The sequence below is a fragment of the Clarias gariepinus genome, chromosome 3, assembly GCF_024256425.1.
Source record: "Clarias gariepinus isolate MV-2021 ecotype Netherlands chromosome 3, CGAR_prim_01v2, whole genome shotgun sequence".
NCBI lineage: Eukaryota > Metazoa > Chordata > Actinopteri > Siluriformes > Clariidae > Clarias > Clarias gariepinus.
In genome coordinates this window covers 43,050,298-43,069,313 of record NC_071102.1, presented here as the reverse complement: position 1 = coordinate 43,069,313, position 19,016 = coordinate 43,050,298, and the positions used below count along the sequence as shown (strand labels likewise).

At 38.2% G+C, this 19,016-nt stretch overlaps 1 pseudogene; it reads right to left on the bottom strand.

Moving 5' to 3' along the window:
- LOC128518715 (sialoadhesin-like) overlaps positions 1–19,016 on the bottom strand; it is a 197,834-nt pseudogene that overhangs the window by 113,767 nt on the left and 65,051 nt on the right.

Sequence of the window (19,016 nt, the reverse complement as noted above, 5' to 3'; positions counted from 1 at the left end):
AAGTAGACCAAAAGCACCTCAAAAGCTAGACATCATGCCAAGATCCAAAGAAATTCAGGAACAAATGAGAACAAAAGTAATTGAGATCTATCAGTCTGGTAAAGGTTATAAAGCCATTTCTAAAGCTTTGGGACTCCAGCGAACCACAGTGAGAGCCATTATCCACAAATGGCAAAAACATGGAACAGTGGTAAACCTTCCCAGGAGTGGCCGGCCGACCAAAATTACCCCAAGAGCGCAGAGACAACTCATCCGAGAGGCCACAAAAGACCCCAGGACAACATCTAAAGAACTGCAGGCCTCACTTGCCTCAATTAAGGTCAGTGTTCACGACTCCGCCATAAGAAAGGTCTGGGCAAAAACGGCCTGCATGGCAGATTTCCAAGGCGCAAACCACTTTTAAGCAAAAAGAACATTAAGGCTCGTCTCAATTTTGCTAAAAAAAACATCTCAATGATTGCCAAGACTTTTGGGAAAATACCTTATGGACCGACGAGACAAAAGTTGAACTTTTTGGAAGGTACGTGTCCAGTTACATCTGGCGTAAAAGTAACACAGCATTTCAGAAAAAGAACATCATACCAACAGTAAAATATGGTGGTGGTAGTGTGATGGTCTGGGGTTGTTTTGCTGTTTCAGGACCTGGAAGGCTTGCTGTGATAGATGGAACCATGAATTCTACTGTCTACCAAAAAATCCTGAAGGAGAATGTCCGGCCATCTGTTCGTCAACTCAAGCTGAAGCGATCTTGGGTGCTGCCCAAAACACCCAAAACACACCAGCAAATCCACCTCTGAATAGCTGAAGAAAAACAAAATGAAGACTTTGGAGTGCCCTAGTCAAAGTCCTGACCTGAATCCTATTGAGATGTTGTGGCATGACCTTAAAAAGGCAGTTCATGCTAGAAAACCCTCAAATAAAGCTGAATTACAACAATTCTGCAAAGATGAGTGGGCCAAAATTCCTCCAGAGAGCTGTAAAAGACTCGTTTCAAGTTATCGCAAACGCTTGATTGCAGTTATTGCTGCTAAGGGTGGCCCAACCAGTTATTAGGGTCAGGGGGCAATTACTTTTTCACACAGGGCCATGTAGGTTTGGATTTTTTTTCCTCCCTAAATAATAAAAACCATCATTTAAAAACTGCATTTTGTGTTTAACTTGTGTTATCTTTGACTAATAGTTAAATGTGTTTGATGATCAGAAACATTTTGTGTGACAAACATGCAAAAGAATAAGAAATCAGGAAGGGGGCAAATAGTTTTTCACACCACTGTATGTGGTAACATACAGTAATTACTACAAAGAGGCTGTTAAACTGGGTGATTATTAAGGTAAACCTTGATGCATTTCTTCAGGTTTGTGGTATTTTTCCCAGTAATTGTGTGCCCACACCGTTTCCCCTCCGATATTACTACACATTGAGTTTTTTTATCCAGTTCAAAATGAAGAAAATATATGAGCACAGTATACGACTTAAATCAAACTTCACTCATGCACACACATATGAAACACTGGAATACACATATTGTATATGTTTGACCATGGCACAAACAGGCAGAATCCATATTACAATAACAAAAACCGCAGCTGTTTCACTTGTACAATATTGTTTGATTTAGATGTAGTGCTATATAATCTGATTTTATTAACACCAAACATATTTGTTACATGTTGGGGTTATGTAGATGTATATTATGACAAACTGGGAGGAAAAACGGCTCTGGCATTTGTATCACATCCACATGCTAACGATGTGATGCTTTAGCCCAATGTATATATTGACTGTTTACCACTTGGACTTTTTTAGCTATCAAAAACTTTAAAAACTAACTATACCAGATAGCTTATCCTTTTTTTAACACATAAAAAAAAATTAGATACTGCTGAGATATTTATTATTTTTTCATTTGTTATATTTGTTGTTGTCTAAACTTATCTATATGTACATTTGTCATTAAATAAATATTTGGCATTCATAATTCTTGATTGTCATTTACATTTTATGGTTAGAAACAAAAAAGACTCATAATACTATATTTTCAAATATAACATTTGTATAATATTTATCTAAACCATGGGATTCACAGGATCTGTCAGACTCGTAGTGCGGAGTAAAACAGCCGGATCTGAGGGACTCAGTGTGTTCATGAGTCCAAGGATTCGGTGGATACTAGGGAGTCAGTGAGCGCCCTCTAGTGGAGGGACCATAGGAAAATGCAGACAGAATCCCTACTGACTCAAGTGACTCAAAGGACTCAAGAGACCCGAATCCGTTTAATGAGTGATTTAGAGGGAGTTGAATCTGTTAAAGGATCAGAGTTTCTAATCTCTAATGTGAATGAGTAGGTTATGCAAAGAGTGTAAGAGGGAGCTTTTTTATCTGTTTTTGTTTTTTTTACTAAAATCAGTTAACTAAATAAGCAACTAAATAAACTGCAAACAAAAAATATATTTCTTTTGTCCTCAAATGCTCTTGGAACACTTCTCTCTCTGTCACATAACTGACTGAAAGGCTCATTATGCAGCTCATTATGCGGGTCTTTGTCTTCTCTGTGGTGAATTACAGAATTATTCATCATCATTTATGCCTCCTCTTATACAGCCTTTCTAAACAAAAAGTGTCTTCAAAAATTTAAATGAATACACTGTTTTCTGTGAGTGAGTGAGCAGGATGATTGTCACATCAATCTGAAGCAAAAACTCTGATTACAAGATCCAGTTCACAAAAGTCTTGTACACAAATGTTATGAATGTAGACTGTGGCCTTATTTCAATGACTTAATTTTTTTCAATAAACACAGCGTAACTGTTATTTTCTCATACTAATAAAAACTTGTACATTCATTCTGGCTACATATTTTTGTAGCCCCGTTTGTGTTGAATACAGTGTAATCAGCGATTTACAAGTTTATAAGTAACTGAAAAATCCACAAATTCAGAATGTCAGAACTTTTTTCGGCCCCAGAGTGGCCACACACACGTAGTCTGTATCTTGTGAGTTTTGGTCACTTTGTATGTGTGAAAATGCTTTGACTTTCACTATTGAGGCAGCATCCCCTTTTGCAGGTGTGTGAAGGGGCAGGGTTGCCCGATTCAGCATGATTGGTGACAAATCGAATAAATGAACGAATCTCGCATTCCTGACACATTATAAAAGCAGCATGGGAGCTTAGGCTGGGGACCAAAGTAACAATGTCACTTCACAAGTCACTTTAAATAAATCACTTTTAAGCATATTTTGCACTGCACAAGACACTTTAAATATGTGAATTGCACAAACGCTGGACATTACCATTCTTTCATTACCATTTATTCTAACTCTATTCCACACAAAAATTACATAAATATATACCTACCCGTTCAGCTGCTCTATTGTTCTATATTTCTTCATACATTCTTCAAATATTTTGCTATATTGTGTATTTTTGTTGTACAGTTATTTATTTTTTAACTTTAATTTTTATATTTCATTTTATTTTTTCCTAGTTTTATTTACCCTATAACTATTCATAGTCTTCTATTTTTAGGTCACGAGCAGTTGTCTAAGCATTTCACTGCATATCGTACTGTAAATGACTGTGTATGTGACAAATAAAATTTGAATTTGATTTGACAATGGCACAAGTTTAAGACTTAGAGCCTTATGTTGAGTGGCCAACACTAAAGGCAAGAACGGCATGCGCGTGGAGTAGTGCCATGCGCTCCAGAGACTTTAAAGGCGGAGCAGTGCCATGCAATCTAGAAACTTCAATAGCAGTGCTTCTTTTAACTTGCCTTTGATCACTGCATGAGAGAGATCCTGAACCACATTCCTTTCATAGAGTTAATGGATCATCACTGTCCTTCCATGTTTTATTAATGTGTTGGAGGGTTCTTAACCCAATTGCAGTAACTTTAAAACTCATTAGTTGTTTTCTCTGTTTGGCCAATAATGTAGGCCAATAATTTGGAAATAACTTTTTCCAGAATGCACTATATCAGTATTTTGAGATACTGCCCCTGATAACCCGTACCCTCTGTTATTCCTGCTGTTATACCCCTATCTCACCTATGCGGTTTGACTATGCGCGGACTGACGCGCAGAAAAATGGAAACCTAATCACAGAACCAAAACTCGTGGTGAATCACGATGAACTGCACTTACGGTCACAGCGCGAAACCATTTATTGCATCAGAGACATGTGTGTGGTAACAAAATGATGACAGCCTCCAGACTCCCCAGCATGTTGCTCAGCAGATAAACAGTGACATCTTTCTGAGCTCTTCTCTGTATCCACATTACTGCTCTGCAGCCTGAACACTCTCATTTGGACTAAGCCTCACAGTTCATTCTAGAGTTGTTCTTTTTATGCAAGATATCATATTTGTTTCTAACAACCTTTTTTTTTTGGCCATGTCAGGTACAAGAAAAGTTAACCTTAATCTTACAAAAGGTAAATTTTACCACAACCAGAATATGAGAATAATGTTTCAAAATTGTCTCTTAATTTGCATATTATAATTTGGTCATGGAAACAACCAAAAAAACAACAATAAACAATATTTCTTAGCCTATAGACCCATTATTTATTTTTTTGCTCAGTCATGTTTTGAGGGTTGGCTAAAATTAACTAAAATATTAAATATTTTGTGCAGATATACTATACTGCACAATCCTGCGCCATATATGTGCTTATTAAAAAACAGCAAAATAAATAATGGCTAAAATGCTCTGAGCTTCAAAGGCTGTGCCATGTCCATGTTTTTCTGACCACATTCCTTCCACAGAGTTAATGGATCACCACTTACCTTCCTTGATTTAATAATGTGTCAGAAGGTTCTTAACCCAAATGCAGTAATTTTAAATCCCTTGAGTTGTTTTCTTTGTTTGATGTAGGACAACTTTTTCCAGAAAGCAGTATATTAGTATTTTGATATTTTTTTAAGGAACATTCCCACAAATCTTGTTTTAGGAGTGGCATAGCTTTTATTACATAAACATCGACCAATTTTGGTTTAAAAAACATTTGCTTTATACAGCTACATAAAAGTGTGTACACTACACTTACATAACACATCCAGGAGTGTTGGTATGGAGTTGTGCTGTCCCAGCTGGTTGTGAGCAGTGCAGTAGTACAGTCCGCTGTGCTGGGAGCTGATGTTGCTGATGCTGTAATTCTGGCCTGTTGTCAGCAGTGTGTCTGCAGCTGCTCTCTGCTTAAACCAGGAGTAGGTGAGAACAGGAGGGTTTGCATCACTGCTACAGCTCAGAGTCACTGAATCCCCCTCCACTGTGTCTCCAGAGGAAAGAACCACTGCTCTGGTGTTTTTAGGGGAATCTGATTAGACATAAAACACCTGAATCAGCATCTTTGTTAGTACAAGCATTTTTATGTCTTATACAGTTATAGACCACAGTTATACATTTCCTGTTGATGCTATTAAAGCCTTTTAAACAAATTGTCTTCCAATCACTCAGGTTTGTTGAAACTTCTGGCTCTTGTATCTAGTCCTGTTGTCATAACTAGTCCTCCCAGAGTCCCAGCTTGCATTTACAATGTCGACTGTTTTAAACTACATACCAGATAATCTGCTCTGCCTCCTTTTTCCCTATACCATCTCTCCCTTCTTAATTCTGCTGGTATGCTCCTGTCCCAGATTGATTTTTCTGCCCAACATAATACACTGTTTTTGATAATTTGTTGTATCTTTGGTGTTCCACAGGGTTTAGTTTTAGACCCACTGCTTTTTTCCCTTTACATGCTTCCTCTGGGCAAAATAATTAATAAGCATGGTATTAGTTTTTATTGTTATACTGATGACACACAGTTAAACGTCTCAGCACAACCAGATGACAAAAAAACAGCTTACTAAACTTGAGCAATGTGTGCAAGACATAAGAGATTAAATGTTAATTAACCTTTCTTTAGCTTAATCCTGATAAGACAGAAGTTCTAGTCATAGGACGACAATCAGCTAGAAGTAAGTTTCTGATCACACTGTGATCATCAAGTGCAACAGCGAAAGACCTCGGTGTGATCATAGATTCCAGCCTTTCATTTGAAGCACATGTACTGTAGATAATATCACCAGGATAGCATTCTTTCACCTCAGAAATATTGCCAAGATAAAACATTCATTGTCACTAAACGATGCAGATAAACTAGTTAATGCTTTTATCACCTCAAGGTTGGACTATTATAACGCCTTAATGTCTGGTTGTTCCACTAGGTGCATAAACAAGATTCAATTAGTCCAGAATGCAGCTGCGAGAGTCCTCACTATAGCCAGAAAATACGAGCATATCACCCCTATTTTATCCACACTGCATTGGCTTCCTGTAAAATTTTGCATCGATTTTAAAATACTACTATTGACGTAAAGAGCATTAAATGGTCTTGTGCCGCAGTATCTGAGTGAACTGCTAGTGTCTTACGATCCGCCATGCATACTTCGATCAAAGGATGCAGGCTGCTTGTCAGTACCACGTATTATAAAAACTGGAGCAGGGGACAGAACTTTTTCTTACAAAGCCCCAAAGTTATGGAATGGTCTTCCAATTAATGTTTAAGTCTCAGGCACAGTCTCAATCTTTAAGTCTAGGCTAAAAACCTATTTATTTAGCCAAGCATTTTTGTAAGTACATTTGCCTTAGGTAAAGGAGCAGATCTGGGGGACTCATGAATGTAGAGTATTACAGTATGGTGAACTGGTATGTTTAAATTATGTCTTCCCCACTCTCATTAATCACTCAGGTTTGTTGACGGTGAAGTGCTTGGTCGCTTTACATCTCAGGGAGCCCTCATGTCTGCGTTTCCTTCTGGCTCTCCCTTTCAGTTATGCTGTTATAGTTAGTCCTGCCAGAGTCCCTGCTTGCACTCTGCACTAAATATACATTCATATTATTCACTTCCACTTCTCCACGAAGATCGTCCTGTCCTCGGCTGATGCAGACAGCTGTTCTCTGAGGACTTGTGACTTGTGATGCTCGATAGTTCAGGACGAGTTTCCAACAGTCTACCTGAGCCTCCAATAATGAACTGGATTCCATTTTAACGTAAACACATCTGCTGATATACTGGACCGCCAGTCTCACACAGTATGATGCAGATCAATCTCTGCTATCCGTTCACCAAAATGAGGATGGCTTCCCTGTTGAGTCTGGTTCCTCTCAAGGTTTCTTCCTATTACCATCTCAGGGAGTTTTTCCGGCTTGCTCATCAGGGACAGTCTTATCATTTTGATTCATACGCATTCACATTTCATACAATTCTTTTAATTGTCCAATGCTGCTTTGCAACAATGTCAATTATTAAAAGCACTATACAAATAAATTTGAATTGAATTGAATTAGTACATTAATTTTATCAGCTGACTTCATTTTATTTCTACATAATCTTGTTAGGGTCAAATTAAAACCCTTCGGGTCGACAGTACCATGGGTAGGACAATTTGCATTTTTTTCTGGTAATCATAAAAAGAACTTAAAATGCTCTATAATTTTTCATCATACACATGTGTAGGACACTATTTAAATCTGTAAAAGGTCTACTTATATTTATGTAAACTCAAAATATTAACAAAACATTGTAATTTTGTGATTTTTGTGAACAGGGTGCGCTTTCGGCTGTCTCAATCTCCGTGAATATCTTTCTGAAACGTGTTCCTAAAATGAACTGAAACTTAGCGAATACTGCACAAAACCAACATCATAAATATACAGTACCTACAGAAAGCTTAAAGTGTCCATATTTAAATGAAGCGAGTTGTTTTATTACTAGCTTATGTGAAACATCGTCTGTCAATGTCACTTAAAAAGTTTAGGTTGGTATGTAGATAACACTGCTTATTATGCTAACATGGTGCCTTATGTAGCTTAGCACAAACATGTTAGCTTACAGTGGCTAAGCTAATGTCTTATGTAGCTTACAGATGAATTTCGTGAACATCAGCTGTGATGTAAATGTTTTAATTTATTTCACCCAATATACTGTATATTTGGCTCAGTTGTTCAGATGTAAATGTAAATCGTAATGCAAAAGATATAAGTTGTTGTATGACATTACAAAGGCTGGTGTTAAAATAGTTTATTTGACTGTGTTATTAGCATACCATTTCTTTTTTTTGTGAAACGTTTTGACAGTAAAAGTGATTAGCCACCTGTTTGTATCTTGCCTGTTTGTTTGCATTTCTATTAAACTGCCCACTATGTCATGAAAGACACAGACTCTGATCTGTTATCTCTATCTGTCTGTTGTATCCTCCATTTTGCTTATACAGGGCACACTTAGCAAGGTAGGATGAAATCACAAAGTACACCAGAACAAAGACTTTCCATGTCCTGCACCTGTAACTGCGTACAACCAGCACATGGACCGACTTCACATGCCAGGAATGTTGCTACTGTTGGTCGCAGGGTCTGTGTGCATTGCAAAGCAGTGTATGGTAAGCAGATCAAAACATCATGAAAATTTTCAATTTTAGTCTTAGTCCTGGGATAAATGTCCCTGATAGTTCTTATCATATTTAGTTAATTTCAGCCAGAGGAACCCTTAAGTATTTTTAGTTTTAGTCAATGAAATTGTAACATTTTAGCAATAAGATTATTATTAATTAAACCTACAGTAAATCATATCTAGCCAAAACCATTTTTAAAGGTTTTCACAAAATAATCTTTTTAACATTTTGAAATTTATCTTTTTATCTGATGTTTTCAGCTAATTAAATTTATTTTTAACCATCACAACAACTGCTGCATGTCCATAGTTATTTAATTACAAAACAATAGAAGCGGTATGGACAGTGTTTTTGTTTTGAAACTCGATTTATTTATTTATTGTCTATGAATTTACACTCTTGGACTGTTGTAGCTCCTATAGGTTACGAACATAATTGTTATGTGGTAACATAATTACTACAAAGAGGCTGTAAAACTGGGTGATTATTAAGGTAAACCTTGATGCATTTCTTCAGGTTTGTGGTATTTTTCCCAGTAATTGTGTGCCCACACCGTTTCCCCTCCGATATTACTACACATTGAGTTTTTTTATCCAGTTCAAAATGAAGGAAATATATGAGGCGCAGTATACGGCTTAAATCAAACATCACTCATGCACACACATATGAAACACTGGAATACACATATTGTATATGTTTGACCATGGCACAAACAGGCAGAATCCATATTACAATAACAAAAACCGCAGCTGTTTCACTTGTACAATATTGTTTGATTTAGATGCCGTGCTATATAATCTGATTTTATTAACACCAAACATATTTGTTACATGTTGGGGTGATGTAGATGTATATTATGACAAACTGGGGTGAAAAACGGCTCTGGCGTTTGTATCACATCCACATGCTAACGATGTGATGCTTTAGCCCAATGTATATATTGACTGTTTACCACCTGGACTTTTTTAGCTATCAAAAACTTTAAAAAACTAACTATACCAGATAGCTTAGCTTTTTTTTTAACACATAAAAAAAATTAGATACTGCTGAGATATTTTTTTTTCCATTTGTTATATTTGTTGTTGTCTAAATTTATCTATATCTGCATTTGTCATTAAATAAATATTTGGCATTCATAATTTCTAGATTATCTGTTATTTACATTTTATGGTTAGAAACAAAAAAGACTCAAAATACTATATTTTCAAATATAATATTTGAATAAGATTTATCTAAACTATGGGATTCACAGAATCTGTCAGAATTGTAGTGCGGAGTAAAACAGCCGGATCTGAGGGACTCCATGAGTGTTCATGAGTCCAAGGATTCGGTGGATACTAGGGATTTGGTGAGCGCCCTCTAGTGGATGGACCATAGGAAAATGCAGACAGAATCCCTACTGACTCAAGTGACTTAAAGGACTCAAGAAACCCGAATCCGTTTAATAAGTGATTCAGAGGGAGTTGAATCCGTTAAAGGATCAGAGTTTCTTATCTCTAATGTGAATGAGTAGGTTATGCAAAGGGTGTAAGAGGGAGCTTTTTTATCTGTTTTTTTTTTTTTTTGCCTGACAGTTAACTAAATAAACAACTAAATAAACTGCAAACAAAAAATATATTTCTTTTGTCCTCAAATGCTCTTGTAACACTCTCTCTGTCACATAACTGACTGAAAGGCTCATTATGCAGCTCATTATGCGGGTCTTTGTCTTCTCTGGTGTGAATTACAGCATTATTCATCATCATTCATGCCTCCTCGTATACGGCCTTTCTAAACAAAAAGTCTTCAAAAATTTAAAGAATACACTGTTTTCTGTTAGTGAGTGAGCAGGATGATTGTCACATCATTCTGAAGCAAAAACTCTGATTACAAGATCCAGTTCACAAAAGTCTTGTACGCAAATGTTATGAATGTAGATTGTGGCCTTATTTCAAAGACTTAATTTTTTTCAATAAACACAGCGTAACTGTTATTTTCTTATACTAATACAAACTTGTACATTCATTCTGGCTACATATTTTTGTAGCCCCGTTTGTGTTGAATACAGTGTAATCAGCGATTTACAAGTTTATAAGTAACTGAAAAATCCACAAACTCAGAACGTCAGAACATCTTTCAGCCCCAGAGTGGCCACACACACATAGTCTGTATCTTGTGAGTTTTGGTCACTTTGTATGTGTGAAAATGCTTTTACTTTTACTATTGAGGCAGCATCCCCTTCTGCAGGTGTGTGAAGGGGCAGGGTTGCCTGATTCAGCATGATTGGTGACAAATTGAATAAATGAACAAATCTCGCATTCCTGACACATTATAAAAGCAGCATGGGAGCTTAGGCTGGGGACCAAAGTAACAATGGCGCAAGTTTAAGACTTAGAGCCTTATGTTGAGTGGCCAACACTAAAGGCAAGAACGGCATGCGCGTGGAGTAGTGCCATGCGCTCCAGAGACTTTAAAGGCGGAGCAGTGCCATGCAATCTAGAAACTTTAACGGTGCTTCTTTTAACTCGCCTTTGATCACTGCATGAGAGAGACCCTGAACCACATTCCTTTCATAGAGTTGATGGATCATCACTGTCCTTCCATGTTTTAATAATGTGTTGGAGGGTTCTTAACCCAACTGCAGTAACTTTAAATCCCATTAGTTGTTTTCTCTGTTTGGCCAATAATGTAGGCCAATAATTCGACTCTTCTGAAATGTCAACTTTTTTCAGAATGCACTATATCAGTATTTTGAGATACCGCCCCTGATAACCTCAAAATGATGACAGCCTCCAGACTCCCCAGCATGTTGCTCAGCAGATAAACAGTGACATCTTCCTGAGCTCTTCTCTGTATCCACATTACTGCTCCGCAGCCTGAACACTCTCATTTGGACCAAGCCTCACAGTTCATTCTAGAGTTGTTCTTTTTATGCAAGATATCATATTTGTTTCTAACAACCTTTTTTTTTTTTTGGCCATGTCAGGTACAAGAAAAGTTATGCTTAATCTTACAAAAGGTAAATTTTACCACAACCAGAATATTATAACCAAAAAACAACAATAAACAATATTTCTTAGTCTATGACCCATTTTTTTTTTATTGCTCAGTCATGTTTTGGGAGTTGGCTAAAATGCATTAAAATGATGTTAATCATATTGAATATTTTGTGCAGATATGTCACTCTATACTGCACAATCCTGCGCCATATGTGTGTTTATTAAAAAACTGCTAAATAAATAATGGCTAAAATATATTAGTATTTTGAGATTAATTTGTTTACGAACATTTCCACAAATTTTGTTTCAGGACTGACATGGCTTTTATTACATAAACGTCAACCAATTTTGGTTTAAAAACATTTATACATGAATTAATAATGTAGTTGTATAATTAATACAATTATACAGCTACATAAAAGTGTTACACTGCACTTACATAACACATCCAGGAGTGTTGGTGTGGAGTTGTGCTGTCCCAGCTGGTTGTGAGCAGTGCAGTAGTACAGTCCGCTGTGCTGGGAGTTGATGTCGCTGATGCTGTAATTCTGGCCTGTTGTCAGCAGTGTGTTTGCAGCTGCTCTCTTCTTAAACCAGGTGTAGGTAAGAACAGGAGGGTTTGCATCACTGCTACAGCTCAGAGTCACTGAATCCCCCTCCACTGTGTCTCCAGAGGAAAGAACCACTGCTCTGGTGTTTTTAGGGGAATCTGATTAGAAATAAAACACCTGAATCAGTTGGTGTGTGTTCAGGATCAGCATTTCAAATTCAAAATCAAAATTTTATTCGTCACATACAGATGGAGCCACGCCAAATAGCCGCGGCCGTGTGAATGGCGTACGAATGGCGTACGGCTGCCCTATGCACGCCATAATCCCCCCTCCTTTTCCTTCGAGAAAGGTGTGTCAAGATTTCACAGTAAACACGCCCATTCAAGCCCTATTTATGCATTTACCTGGTTCCACCACTAGATGGCACTTCGTTCTTAAGGACACGTTAACACACGCCAGCAATTTAGCTGCGCTGAGTTGCAATCACGTGATTTTAACAACCCACCCCCACCCCCGCCGAACTGACGCTGCCAAACTGCACTAGAGATGAAGATGGCGGATTAATGGACTATTCGCGGTAAGTGTTTTAATTTATAAAATTTGTTTGGGATTAGTTTACAGTTTATTTCCCAGTTTAGTTTTTTTTATCGGCCGTTTAAAAATCACTGGCAGCACCAGCAGCGGTCAGATGTAACTTTAGATAACTTAATGATCTGTTTACCAAGTCTGGAGTTAACATTACAGCTTACTGTCAGTGTCACAAACTCACAATGTCACTCCAGTTTAACTAAAAAGACACTAAAGCTTTAAAAATACTATTAATGTCCATATTACAAAAGCTGCACTACCGGATGAAGAGTGTTTGTGCTCTATAAAAATGTCTTTAGAATCTGACCGCGTGTTGTCTGGATAAATTCAGCATTTATTTATTCTTTGGGTAAGAGTTAATCTGCAGGTTATTTCTGTGAATATAATGTGATGCAGTTCATGAAGGACACAAGCTGAGGATAGATGTACAGGAGCTCGCGAGCTAAACGCTCATAACCAGGTTCATATTTTTCTCAATTTTGCCGTGACTTTGCGCGGTAGCGCGAGCGCTTAGTTACCGAGATGGATAAAAACCCTGAAGTGTTTATCAGTTGGGGAGGGGGAGGTGTGTAAGGAGGTGTGCGTGTGTGGGGAGGTGTGGGGTGCTTCAGTTCTTGGGAAGTTATCGTTTGGCTTCAGATATGAACTAATATATACGAGTGTTATATCGCCTAACTTATTTGTATGAAAAGCGCATTAAGTAAATTCTCGGTTAATTTAATGCAGACAATAATACAGACAGACCGGGGATAACATAGTTAACAAAGTTCAATGGTTAAAGTTATCCCAGTTTATTTACATTCCAAAATTCCCCAAAACAGTATTTTACACACTCTGTGGTGTAGGTTTACTAATCTTTTATATTTTTACAACTAGATATTCTGTAAAGTTTATTTATCTTTGTCTTCACTAAATTCTCCTGTTGTCTTTAAGCAGAGCTCTGCTGTGGAGGACTGGGGGGTCAGACGGATGACGGTTGGCCTTTTGGAGCTATTGGAGGAGCCTGAACAAGCTGTTAAAGGGAGCTGTAGGAGGGATGACGTCACAGTGCAACAGCTTTAGAATGATATTTGGTCAGGTCTACTGTATATTCTGAACATTGAATTGCAAAAGTCTGATACTTTAGGGGGGAAACAAAGAATTAAACAATTCCATCTTTATTATTTTTTAAAAATTATATTTTAATATAAAAGACCCAGACAGGTTAGCAGCTGGTGTTATCCGGGTATTTTAATGACCTTTAAGCAAAAATTAAACATGTTTTCACCTGTTTTATACAAATTATTGTTTTACCTTTGACTAGTTTTGGAAGAATAAATTTTATTTTTAAAGTCATGTGTGCGTTTTTTAATTGTTGGGGGATTGTTTGTGTATTTAAAAATACATTTACTTAAACCAACAACTTCAATGTGCAAAAAATGTGACCCGACGTTTTAAATAGTCAAAGAGTTGGGCTAATAATAATGATAATAATAATTATTATTATTATGATTATTATTATTATTACTGGTTATAGAAACAAACGAAAACAACAGTTAAACACTTGATCATATGTATCTGTGCTAGTTTGTGTTTGTGATTATGTGACCCATAATCATTTTTCTCAGTATAAAATTTTGGGGGGGTTTAAGAACTCCATCAAAAGAGCAAAGACAAACTTAGAAGAAGTGGAAGGTAAGAAACCTCAGTGGAGAATACTGACTATGACATGGTGCTAATTGCTCTGTGTGTGTGTGTGTGTGTGTGTGTGTGTGTTTTCCCGGGGGGAGGGGTACTTCAGACTTACTTGTCTGTGCTCAATAGTTTGTGTTAAACCAACAGAGAAATGTGTGGGGCGGGGCATCGTTAACTACGTCATCGCGAGGGATAACATTCCGTGCACGGATCGATCATGGTCCTGTCACGGTCCTGTCATGGACCTATCATGCTCCAAGCGACTGTTTGACATGGCTCCCACTGTACACAGTCATACACAGTATAAGATCAGATCGTATAAGATCATATTGGCAAGATAATGTGCAAGATTGCAGTTTAAAATTTGCAAATGTGCAATGCTCCGTGTGTGACCGTATGTGTGTGTGTCCTAGTAAAAAGTAAGGTTTCAGTCCAGAGGTGTGCAAAATGTGCAAGCGTGTGAGTGTTAGTGTTATATGCATATATCAAATATCTCATTTGATATAAGAGATATTTAATATATGCATACAGTACTGTGCATATATCAAGGCACCATTATTAATTGTAGTACAAACTGTATATATACTGTACAGTAGATAGATAGAGTGTCACGGTGTGCGCCTGTTATGGGCATGCACCCAAATCTAATATCGCTCCTTGCTTACTAGCTAGGCGGCATCCCCTTCTGCTAGTGTGCGAGGAATTAGGCACGGCTGGTGAGCTATTTCTGTTAATGATCTTGGGCTTTTCCCTGCGCTATAAAGTAAAGTGGGGAGTGTAGCTCGTGGTCTGTTGGGGATACTGGACTGAAAGTGCTATGCACTCGGTAAAACGCAGCAGAACACCATGCACACAGGGCAATGAAACAAGCTCCAGGGACATCAAAGAGGCGAGTGAAAATGCGCCTCTGATCTCCGCTACAAGGACAGCCACGAGCTCACTGCCGGAGCTCCTGGGACTCTTTAGCTCTCAATGGAGCCGGATATTGTGACCCTGGAGGGGAAGGCCGAAAGGAAGTACACATCACTGCCCACCAGACCTGCACTTGCACAACACTCCTTCCCTTTCTTTCCATCCTCCCATCTTTAACCCTTTTCTTCCCCATTTTCCTCAATAAATGACCCTTTTTCCTGTAAGACCTTGCCTCGTGTCCATGCTTTATGGTGCTGCCCGTGCGACAAAGGGTCGAACCTGTTAGAATATATATATTCATCATGTACAATTTCCAATAACTATTTCCAAACATAGCTCAGCTCAACAATTAATAAAAAAAAAGAAAAAAGATATAATATAATTTGTGACGGCGGGCTTACTGCTAGAGCTCACATATTAGGAAAACCTTCTCACTTGATATGTTACACCCACAGCGCAATGCAGGCGCTCACTCTACAGTCCCTGTGTGTGTGGAAAGGGATGGGCCTCACTGATTCACCTGGGCTGGAGCGCAATTCTCATTTAACATTCTCTGGTCACCCGAGCCTATACATTTGTTTACACTATTGGCCACTGCACAACTACACTTCGTGGTCATCAAATCAAATCAAATCAAATCAAATCAAATCACATCAAATCACTTCAGCACAAATCACTTTAAGCATATTTGCACTGCACAAGTCACTTTTAATATGTGGATTGCACAACCATGGACATAACCATTTTTTTATTACCATTTATTCGGCTGCTCTTATTGTTTTACATTTTTTCATATATTTTCTATATATTTTCTATATTGTGTATTTTGTGTACAGATATTTTATTTTTTAAATTTTATTTGTATATTTTTCATTTTTTTTTTATTCTTCTCTAGTTAAACTTACCCTTTATTTTAATTTTCATATTTATTTCCTATTCATATTCTTAGGTCACGAGCAGTTGTCTAAGCATTTCACTGCATATCGTACTGTGTATGACTGTGTGACGAATAAAATTTGAATTTGAATTTGAAAGGGTTTGCTGGGGAGTAGATTTTTTTCCAAACATAAGTTCATACACATTTTCTATGCTTTCAGACGCTGTGAACTCTGGCTAGAAGGAAGCTGCCTGTTACATGCACTCTTGCACAACCCGCCAGCTCTGCCTTGTCCTGTGGACCTGCATCAACCTCTTGGGCTTCTTTAAACTTGATCACAATGCAGAATTTATCAGCTGTTTTTTAAACACCTGTTAATAAAAACTGTTCGTGTTTGGTGGAACTTTATTTTCATGTTTTTTATCTGTTTTTCAAACCTGTTACACTGGTGGAGAATGCTGGCAAGCCACATTAGAATTCCACAAGTGGACGTAATATCCACACACTGACGTTAGATCTCTGGCTAGGGTTTTAGCTCAGTTGGACGTTGGACCGACTGAGTCAAATTGCAATCAGGTGGCTCCAGCACCAACGCACTGAGTAAAAACAAAGTAAACAGAGCTCCACTCCGCACGCTGTTAGACACAGGCCATCACACTAGCCTACCCCTCAGTGGATCCGTCCAGTGCTCCACCATGCGATCCAATGTGAGACACCTGCATGCATGAGGTGAGGTTCAGGGGTCTGCTAGATGTGGCAAAAAAAAGCCTGCGTGAAGCAGCCTTCACCATTCCAGTCAGTGGTCGAGTAAGTAAACTAACATCCACAAAGTTCTCCCTATTGTTCAACAGCACATGCAAAAAGCACAGAGTGAACAAAAGCATATATGACCCACCAGCACAACCACTAGAAATCCAAATTAGCGTTTGGTGCTGACTTCGCGAACTCGGACTTACCTACAACTAGAAGAAAGCTGCCTGCTATACGCTCTTGTGCACACCCCGTCACCTCTGTCTCCCACGCGTCTCCTGCTCTGTGCTGCTCGGCTCCCCACAACACGACTCTGACAACTCTACCTACTCCGACCTCCTAGGCACCTCCACAACTACTGCTTTGCTCCAGAGTTTAAACCAGAACACAAAGGCTGTTTTAAAGGCTGTTTTATGAACACCTGGTAATAAAGAACTTTCTGTTTTACTTTTGGGTTTTGCATAAGAACAGAAAGGAGAAAGTGTGACCAGAAGAACTCATTCTCCAGTACGATCAGTAAAATCAAACAGCTGTTTTACTTACAGTACTGTGTAAACATGTTTGGGCAAATGCAAAAAATGCAATAAGAAAACATACTTTTGAAAACATTTCTACAAAATAAATTTCACTGAAGAGTAATAAAATAAACACTGTCCGTATTTGGCGTGGAAACACTTTACTGGAAAATAATCAGTAGTGTTAGATTCAGATTTGTGCAGTTTTATAAGTAAAGCAGTTGGAGTTTTTAATGAGTGTGCTGAAGAATATGCCAGAGTTCTACTGGTAGATACTTTGTTTTCTTTCAGACATGCAGATATTTTTCTGCAATGTTATTTATTTATACATTTTCGAGGCATGTTTGGAAATAGTGAATGCTTATGTATATAATAATGCAGGCATAATAAACATAAATTCATTCATTCTTTCAACTTCTAAATCGCTTATACTGCACACACAGGGTTGCTGGGGCATGAAGCCGATCCCAGGGTATGAGGCAGGGTGCACCCTGGGCAGGGCACTTGTCCATTGCAAGACACACAGACACATACACACACACACACACACACACACACACATGAATTTTTTTGGCCAATTCTTACAGGAAATTTGGGAACACCAGTCATCCTAATCTGCATGTCTTTGCTCTGTGGGAGGAAACTGGAGAACCCAGAAGAAACCCACCAAGCATGGGAAGAACACGCAAACTCCATGCACACAGACCCGAGGAAGGAATCAAACGCTGGACCCTAGAGGTGCGAGTGCTAACCACTATGCCTTAGTGCCGTCTCATGATAAACATGTATAACATTTGTACTCAACAGAAACTGATATTAATGATTTACACATATTTCCTCCCAACTTTCAAACTCAATTCCCATATTTATTTTGCCACAAAGCCCTAAAAAAATACAACTAAATTTCATTTAATTGTACTACAGATAATGGTGCCTCAGACACTGATGATAGATAGATAGATAAATAGATAGACTTTATTGATCATTTTTGAAATTGTGTATAGTAGTTATAGATTGAGGAGAGTAAAATCCACACTCACACACTGGAGGAGAGAGGAGACTGTCATGGCCTTCAACAGCACAGCTGTAACTGACCGCACCACTGACTGCAGCTACAGAGCAGGAGGCAGATTTACAGTCAGACACACGCTGTCCGTTCTTGTACCAGATGTAAGTGGGGTTGTTAGACAGAGTGCAGGTGGTGATACAGCTCAGTGTCATGTACTGGTCTCTCCAGTCTGATACTGTAACCTTCAGATCTGCAAAATATAATAAATTAGTTTAATAATTACTTCAGTTCATCTTATCTCTATATTTGTATGACATTACCTGTAACAGACAGAGAGATTCCAGGATCTCCACTGTATTTGCCTGCAGGATCATTAGTAAGGAATCTGAATCTGTATTTTTGAGCGTCTCTCTCTGTCAGGTTAGTGATTCTCAGACTACAGTTATTCTGGGAGCTCTGTGTGTACTGCACTCGGCCCTGATAATCCTCATCCTCCCTCACACCCACAGGCTCACCACCATCAGCCTGCACTTTAAAGAACCACACCACTTTTGTGACTTTTAAACGTTCAGGGAAGGTGTAATAACTGTGTATGTCCACTGATGAGCCAATCAGAGAGCAGATAGTCTGGGTGGAGTAAGTCACACTCCAGCAGCTCTTCTCATCAGGAACACCTGAAACACAAAATGAGAACAGAAATGTAAATCTACTCATGAATCTCATGAG